This window comes from Gymnoscopelus braueri (assembly GCF_963280865.1).
Source record: "Gymnoscopelus braueri genome assembly, chromosome: 3".
In the NCBI taxonomy this organism is placed as follows: domain Eukaryota; kingdom Metazoa; phylum Chordata; class Actinopteri; order Myctophiformes; family Myctophidae; genus Gymnoscopelus; species Gymnoscopelus braueri.
The window spans coordinates 7,315,200-7,324,848 of NC_137612.1; positions in this window are offsets into that span (position 1 = coordinate 7,315,200).

A 9,649-nucleotide genomic window follows, 5' to 3' on the forward strand; every position below is an offset into this window, starting at 1 on the left:
AAAGAAGCGCTCTCAAAGCAGTGATCAACCTGGTTGAGGACAGTCAACTTGTCAAGCTCCCCGAGCTGCTGGAACACCGTGTTGTTGAGGAATGTGTGGTCTTATTCAACCCCAATGGCACATACAAGAAGACACAGAAGAGCAAGCTCATCCAGAAGCTCTCCCTCCAAACAATTGCTATTAAAGAACCCTATGTTGCTCTCATTGACATGGGCATGATCTGGAGGATGGCAACTCCATCAGCGGAAGATCGGCAGACCCAAGACGGCAGCCCATACAAGTGGTTGGACTATGTCCAAAAGGTGTTATCCATCATCCTTGCCCGCCATCGTGGTGCTCACCGTATCATCTGTGTGAATGATCCATACGATGCAGCCTACTCCACTAAAGATGATGAGCGAGACCTGCACATACAAGGTAAGGTACATGTACCAAACACGTACATGAAATTGGATGACCCCTTCCCCTCTGCCAAGGCATTCAAAACGCTACTGTGTAGTGTCAGCAACAAGGGACGGTTGCAAAAATTAATATGCAGCCACCTCACCGACCTGGCACAGAATGTGAATGCAGAGATTGTCTACTCTGTTGGCCCACATAGCACCAACTTGTCAACACAACAACCGATGGAAGACTACAGCATTGAACAGTCGGAAGCTGACACCATCCTCTTCACTGTTTATGCTGGTCTACGGCAGTCAGACTACAGTGGCCCAGTTGTTATTAATGCAGCTGATACTGATGTCTATGTCGCAGCATCGGTCATCTCACAGCAGCTCCCTGGCATGCTATGCATCAAGAAAAACAAAGAGACAGTCCTCTGTCGTGGCATGCTGACAGATGAGATGGCAGACTGTATTGTGCAGCTACACTGTTTTACAGGCTGTGATGCCAACTCAGGATTTTATGGCAAAGGAAAATCATCAGTCTTTGAGAAGGTGGCAAAGAGCTCTTTGGCACGGCAGCAACTCTCCCGGTGTGGAGATAGCCTTGACCTTGAAGAGGAGGTAGAACAAGAGCTATTCGCATTCACGAGACAGGTGATCTACGGAGACAAGAAGAGTAGCACCATGGCTGAAGCCCGTGCCTCCAAGTGGAAGACCATGAAGAGAAAATCGTTTATCCGTCTCCCTCCAGATGCAGACAGCCTACGCCAACACTGCCTCCGTGCCAACTACTTGGCATATCTAGTGCGCCACCCCACACTGAAGCACCACCCCTCGCCACTCGGACATGGTTGGGAGTTGGTGGGTGGTCGCTGTCGTCCTGTCCGCCACACACGGCCTGCTCTCCCCACACACCTACCTGCACCAGGGTCAGTTGAAGAGGACAAGGAAGTTGAGTGACGAGGAGGAGGAGGAGGAGGAGGATGTTGCTCAGAGGAGGGTGGAGTCATCTGAATCTGATGATTCAGAAAGCAGTGAATTCTCTGATTCAGACTAATACGTGTTTTGTGTGGTTTCGGGTATGATGTTGCCGCTGTTTGTGATGATATACGCAAGGTATTATAAAGGAAGTTACGAACTCAACTACCTCTCCACATATGCAGCACGCCCTCCGATGTGCAATAGAAAAAAAAAAAAAAAACTCTCCTGGAACCATCACCTTACCGTGGTGGAGGGGTTTGTGCGTCCCTATGACCCTGAGAGCTATGTTGTCTGGAGCTGTGTGCTCCTGGTAGGGTCTCCCATGACAAACTGGTCTCTGGCGAGGGGCCTGACGAAGAATGGTTCAGGGCAGGACAGCAGGCCCTAAGGGGGCAACCCCCCAGCTATCTGGCTATCTGGCAGTGGGCTAACAACCTAGAGAACCTCTTCTTGTTACTTAACCAAATTTACAAACCTGATCTAAAGCTAAGTTTTTACTCTACTGGATGTCGGCCATCTTGCATTTCGGAGTCAAAACGAGGTCTTACAATTAAAATTGTAAGACCGATTGGAATCCTCATGGTTGACTTGTATGGAAAAGTGCCTTCATACATGATTCTAGGTCATCCAGATCAAAAGTTAATTTTTAGAGATGGCGCCGGGCGCCATTTTGAATTTGGCTGTCTAGCAAAAAATGCCGGGATTTTTGGGAGGGACCTGGGGGTTAAATCTTTTCTAAAGGGTCCATAGAGGTCAAATCAATCGTCAAAACATCCTTGCCAAAGGATGGTCACAGAACCTCACTGTGTGACCCGACTATTATGGGTATCAAAAAAAGATGTCAGAGATCTGGAGAAGGCCTTTTCTAAGTTTATCTGGCATGGAAAAAGACCTAGGCAAAAGTTTAAAATTTTGCAGTTGCCAACGAGCAGAGCTGGCTTGGCCATGCCAAATATACTTTTCTATAACTGGGCCTGTCATGCTCGCTTCATTTGGGAATGGCTCCAAGCCTATTTACACAATAAGAACTGTGTGGATTCGTGGGGCTGCTCACCAAATTCACTATGGGCCCTTGTAACTGGTAATAAAGATAAAATTCACAGAGAGATACGAGGAAACCCAATTATCTATACTTCTATCAGAATATGGCGACAGATTAACACCTATGCAGGCAGAGGAGACCTAAGGTCACTGCTAACACCCATTTCTAGTAATCATGAATTTGGCCCAGGATTTAGCTCGGCAATCTTCAAGACCTGGCATTCTCGAGGGCTTAGAGTACTGGGTGATTTATTCAAAGATGGTGTTTTGATGTCGTTTCAGCAGTTACAGACGCAATTCAATCTCCCAAGGGAACATTTTTTTGTTTTTTTGCAAATACGTCACTATATTAACACATTACGTTTGCCCCCACAAACTGGATCCCTATATAGCAAAGTGGAGGACCTCCTATGCAAACGTGGTCATGTATCACATTTTATCTCCTCCTTCTATTCCTTGTTGTACTCGCTGGACTCCCTGGAGGTACAATCCATCCACAAGTGGGAGAGCGATTTTAACAATGTATATATCGAGGACGACTGGCAAGAGGCCATTGATTCTGTTAAAAATGTGTTCACCTGTAATAGATTAAGAGAAACACAATATAAAATATTTCACAGGCTGCACATCACACCTGTGTTATTAAACAAAATGGACCGTTCAAGATCTCCTTTGTGCTCTAAATGTCACACAGATCTTGGAACCTACTACCACTACTTTTGGGAATGTAAGTGGATATCTAGGTTTTGGGGCTCCGTGGCACAAGAGTTAAGTGGCATCTTTGGGGTTAGGATAAAGAAGGATCCGGGAGCCTTCATTCTGGGACTCCCTTCCAAAGAGATTAATCTGACACCCCCACAATTTAAGTCACTTGACAAATTCTTATTATTAGCTCGTAAATGCATTTTAATCAATTGGATCAAGGATAAGCCCCCTACCATACAACTTTGGTATAAAGAGATCTTTGGTGTACTCCCCCACGAAAGACTGTGTGCAGTACACAGAGGCAATGAAGCCTCGTTTCTGAAATTGTGGGCCCCACTAATAGACTACTTCCCCGCCGAAATCTCTCGGATCCTTCTAAAAGGTCAATGTACTGTGGGCCGGAATCCTCCCCTTAGATAGGACAATGACGATTATGCCGATGCTTAAATGTGACTATGAGCTATATGGAGTGTTGTGACCTGTCCTAAGTGCCTGGCTATGCTATGCTTTTTTTGTTTTTCGCTGTAAACTGATGATGTTGATGAACAATGGAATTGGAGGACCCCCCCCCCCCCCCCCCCCTTGTTTGTTTGACCATGTTTGTCATGTTTGTTAAAAGTATGTCCATGTCAGTTGCTGTATGTGGAAAATGTTAAAAACCCAATAAAAATATAAAAACGAAAAAAAAAGAATCGGTTCAGAATTGAATGAGTACGGCTAATAGTTAAATGTGAACTCTTTCTGCTTTAAATTTGCATCCATGCGTTCTGTGCGCCTGTCAGCTGCAACGTTTCCTTTTTGCCACACATCTACACTTCATGGAGTACTTTTTTTTTTTTACCGAATTAACCGAATTAAAGTAATAAAAAGGAAAAAATAATAAAAGTAATAAAAGGGGAAAAAACGCAAAAAAACGAAAATGTCTCACTCCTAGATTTTCCTGAAACTTGGCAGCCCTGACATAGGTCATGTGACTACATAGGTCATGTGACTATACATGGGACTCTGCATGAAATCCCAAAACCCTTCTCCGTTCAATGATCTTATTATAGCAAACATACTTAGACATTATAAAACTGTAGATTCATACCATCCAAAATGGGTGCATGTGTGTGCGTGCGTTTGTGCGCGCGCGTGCACACGTGCACACGTGCGTGTGTGTTAAGCTGCTATCTCCTGAATGCAGCTGCAAGGAACACAGATTGAAACCAAGCTATAAATACACACACACACACACACACACGCACGCACGCACGCACGCACGCACGCACGCACGCACGCACGCACGCACGCACGCACGCACGCACGCACGCACGCACGCACGCACGCACGCACGCACACACACACACACACACACACACACACACACACACACACACACACACACACACACACACACACACACACACACACACACACACACACACACACACACACACACACACCTTGATGCGTGAGCTCTTGAGCCTTCTCTGCCAAACCTGATTAAACAGGAAATAAATCACCTTCAAAAGTACGCACACACACACACACACACACACACACACACCACACACACACACACACACACACACACACACACACACACACACACACACACACACACACACACACACACACACACACACACACACACAGACAGACAGACAGACAGACAGACAGACAGACAGACAGACACACACACAGACACACACACACACACACACACACACACACACACACACACACACACACACACACACACACACACACACACATACGCAAGCACACCGTAGCTCCATTGTTAGGTTTGGTGTGCAGTAGTTGAATCTTTTCACAGCACATTATTAAAGGAATACTTCACCCAAAAAAAAGGACTTATTTTTTGTCAAATACTCACCTCATTAAGCCTTGAATTCATGGAGATTTTTTGTTTTTTGACTCACTCCTGAGCGAACAATTCAATATGTGCGGTTGTACTGTATAGGTGGAGACCAATATAAAACGATATAAAATGTTATATAGGCTAATAACATAAACTCCAAAACAACTCTCACAGTGTTAATCACTGAGAGGCCTACTGATGATCCAGGTTCAAAGAGAATGTTGTAAATAATTATGTTTTTGCTCTTGTTAAAGGAGTAGTTCACCCAAAAAAATACTTACTTTCTATCAATTACACACCCCATGAAGCCTTGAATTCATGGAGATTAAATTTTTTTTTTTTTTTTTTTAAAAAAATCTGCGTTAAAAGGAGCATCTTAGAAAAATACAAATTCACAAAAAAAAAACTTGGAATGTTTTTGAACAATTCAACAAAGTGTTTGAAGTGCCTGTTTCACCCACTTCCGGGGGGCGGAGCCAAAATCCGAGCCCGATGTATTTGTTCGTAGACCCCCACTTAGGGGGGGTAGAAAAAGTTTGGGAGCGATTCGGGCACTTTTCATTTAACATGGGGTTTCAATGGGGAGTTTTTAGGAGCCTTCTCCGGGGCGTGGCTTCCGGGGGAAGGGGCGGGCTTAAACGCAACCTTGACAGGTGTGTTCAGTTTTCAAAGACCTTTCATTTGATGTATGGTACGTCTAAATTGGACATTTACTTATCTCAGAGGAGCTGCACACAGGCAGTGCACACAGGCAGTGCACACGGAGACACAGAGACACAGAGACACAACCCAAGCAGGGTTACATAGTAAGCTCCACTTGGTCGGAGGCGCCTCCTCCCGCGTTCGCAATTATGTGGCACTTTTACTTTACTGGAGTATTTCCTATTTTCAATACTTTTACTTTTACTCCACTACATCTCTGAGGAAAATATTGTACTTTTACATCACTACAATTATTTGATAACTTTAGTTACTAGTTACTTTGCAGATATAGCCCACTCAGGTCACGCCCACATGTCAGTCACTGCTTGATTGGATTCTGGTCTCACATCAGATTCATTAAATCAGGGATTATGTCCGATTGCTTCAGCGATCACTGCACTGTATTTTGCATATGGAAAATTAATAATCCTGCTGACTGGGAGAAATACAGACTGCTGAGAAATACAAGTAAAACCAACATTTCTCTTCAGTCTGTACTCCTAGTAGGAGTCTCCTACTATGCATGATCCAATTGTTTTCAACAATACACCACTATGTCACAGCTCCTGTTGAGGTTCTGAATGCCATTAATGACCTCAAAGTCTGCAGTGGCCCTGGTTTAAATGGCGTTGAAAGCAAATTCCTTAAACTTGCTCAACACATTCTTATGTTATAGGGGCGCTCCCCCACTTTTAAAAGTAGCACTGCAACACTGTCCATCCGTCCTTCTTTCCGTCCGTCCGTCCGTCCGTCCGTCCGTCCGTCCGTCCGTCCGTCCACCCACGCACCCACCCATCCAACCATCCATCCATCCATCCATCCATCCATCCATCCATCCATCCATCTATCTATCTATGGTTTAAATGAGGTAGAATATAAGGAATGGAATGCAGACAAAAACCTTTACGAATGAATTACCAAAAAAAAAACAGAAGAAACCTTTAGCAGAATTGTAATGATGTGAGCCAATAGTTTGTAGTGTGTGTGTGTGTGTGTGTGTGTGTGTGTGTGTGTGTGTGTGTGTGTGTGTGTGTGTGTGTGTGTGTGTGTGTGTGTGTGTGTGTGTGTGTGTGTGTGTGTGTAGTATGTACAGTATATATAATTGATATGACTTTTAAGACTCCCACACACACCAGAGCTCTCTGTTTATCCATCGATTTTAATTGGCTCTCCAGGGCCGAAGTTTTACGACCTCACACTGACCAGCACGCACGCACGCACGCACGCACGCACGCACGCACGCACGCACGCACGCACGCACGCACGCACGCACGCACGCATGCACCCACACACACGCACGCGCACACTCTCACACACACACACACACACACACACACACACACACACACACACACACACACACACACACACACACACACACACACACACACACACATAAAGTTGAATGTGCTTCACTGGCATAAAAGTTTAAAAGCAAACAGATAAATGGTCAACATTAGTTGACTCCTCTCCTCTCTTCTCTCCTCTCCTCTCCTCTCCCCGCCTCTCCTCTGTTCTTCTCTGTTCTTCTCTCCTCTCCTACTATATTAGATGTGTGGGCGCTGCTATTCAGATGGTACTACTCTATTTTATCTGTGGGTGCTGGTATTCAGACGGTACTACTCTATTTGTTGTGTGGGGGGCTGGCATTCAGACGGTACCACACTATTGTATGTATGGGGGCTGTAATTCAGACGGTACTACTCTATTTGACGTGTGGGTGCTGGTATTCAGACGGTACTACTCTATTCGACGTGTGGGCGCTGGCATAGAGACGGTACAACTCTGATTTCTGGGGGCTGGCATTCAGATGGTACTATTCTATTGTATGTATGGGGGCTGTAATTCAAATGGTACTAATCTATTTGACGCGTGGGTGCCGGTATTCAGACGGTACTACTCTATTTGACGTGTGGGTGCTGGTATTCAGACGGTACTACTCTATTTGACGTGTGGGCACTGGTATTCAGACGTACTACTCTGATGTCTGGGGGCTGACATTCAGACGGTAGTCACGGTACTACTCTATTTTATGGTGGGTGCTGGTATACAGACGGTACTACTCTGTTTGACGTGTGGGCGCTGGTATTCAGGCGGTACTACTCTTTTTTAAACAAATGTATATTTTGTATAGATTTTTTTGTGACATACAGGACATATACTTTCACACACATTCATACACATATACCCCCTTGCACTTGCAATTAAAAATATCTAAAAATTATTTATATATATAATTAATAATTGTTTACACTTTCTTAAATAAAATAAATAGTGTCTGCGCAACCAATTGGTAGAGCACATTTTAAGTCACTAAGTCTCATTGAAAACATTGCTGAACTTAACTCAACCTGGTTGAGCCCTTTCTACTATTTGGTTGAGGTATGTTATGGCAAAAAAAGGTCCACCAGATGTCACTGTTTCCCAGTCACATGGATTCTCAGGTACCCACTTTTTAGGAAGTGAAAATCAATTAAGCCACTCCTGAAAGGTGGGCTTTTTTGGTTGAAATTTCAGAGGTAAGATAATTTTTTTTGTCATATTATCATCTCAGAGGTGTTACTGAACCTGATTATGTAACTTGATACAATTTTAAAAAATCTAATAATGGTCTAATAATTTTCTGAAAACATGCTCTACCAAACGGGTTGTTTGTCACTTTATGGTAAAAGTAGTGAAGCTAAACTAAAGTAATTAAAATGTACTATTTGCTATGGATAAATAGGGCTTCTGCTAATTCAGTGTTGTTAATATAATACATATAATGTTATTTCATTATATTTATGTTGAAAAAAATGTATTAGTATGATTTTATTCCCATCTAAAAAAACATGCTCAACCAAATGGTTGAATTGTCATTTAGTGGTAAAGGCAGTGGTGCTGAAATAATAAATGGACCAATTTGATGATCTGAGTGATGAAGAAGATGACCAAACAGATGATGCTGATCAACTCTCACAAGCAGAAGAGACTGGGGAACATTATGGGAGACATTGATCTTTCCGACATTCTGGTACAAAACCCCAGGCCCAGCCAAGTCGAGGCGATGGTACTTTCCCCTGTTTGGATACATCCTAAACCTGTGCATCTCAAATTCCTCGCTGGTCTACAAGTGGGATTGTGTTCTACTGAACGGGAAACCAATGTCTCTCAAAAGGTTCTGGCTGGCAATTGTCCACAGTTTGAAGCAAGTCAACAAACCAGCATTCATAGTTGGTTAGCCATCATCTTCCTCTCCACCACAGGTGCCTTTTCAGAAGAAACTAAACAAGACCATCACAACCACAACCAGATGTGCACTATGACAACTGTGGACATTGACCACTTCGCTGTGACAAGCAGGGACAACGCATACTCTGTCCAAAGGGTGTGTCCAGATGAAGGTGCCAGAAATGCATGGTTTTCCTGTGTTTGAATCCAAAATGGAAATGCTTCGTAGCGTACCACCAGATAAGACATTGTCTCTAATACCCCAAAACATTTGTGCTGTTGCACCACACTCAAATCAGGCACCCAGCAGCCATATTGGAAAAACTTTGGGCCCCTTCCAAAGATACTAATGAAGGCTCTGTTCCATTCTAGTCAAACACAGTCAGGGTGCTGATATTGTGCATGTTGGCTCACTGGAAACACTCTGTTACACCAATGGGTCTCAGAGTGTGGTCCTGGGACCCTCATGGTTTATTGAGAGGGTTCCAAATGGCCCGTTACAGGTGTGTAACACTGAGAGTGTACAAATAAGGGTACATTTGGTTCCATTTGTACTCTCTCAAAGCTTTGGGGGTCCTTGAAATTAAAACGTTTTAGAACCACTGTACACTAAATGGACCAGAACCTTCATTAGCATCATTGGTAATGCCTGTGAAGCAAGTAAGGAAAAGGCCCAATTTCTTTCCAATATGTCTGCTGTGCATAGAGCCTATTAGTTTGGACTCAGTGTGTGATTGAAATCAGCCACTACCCACACCAC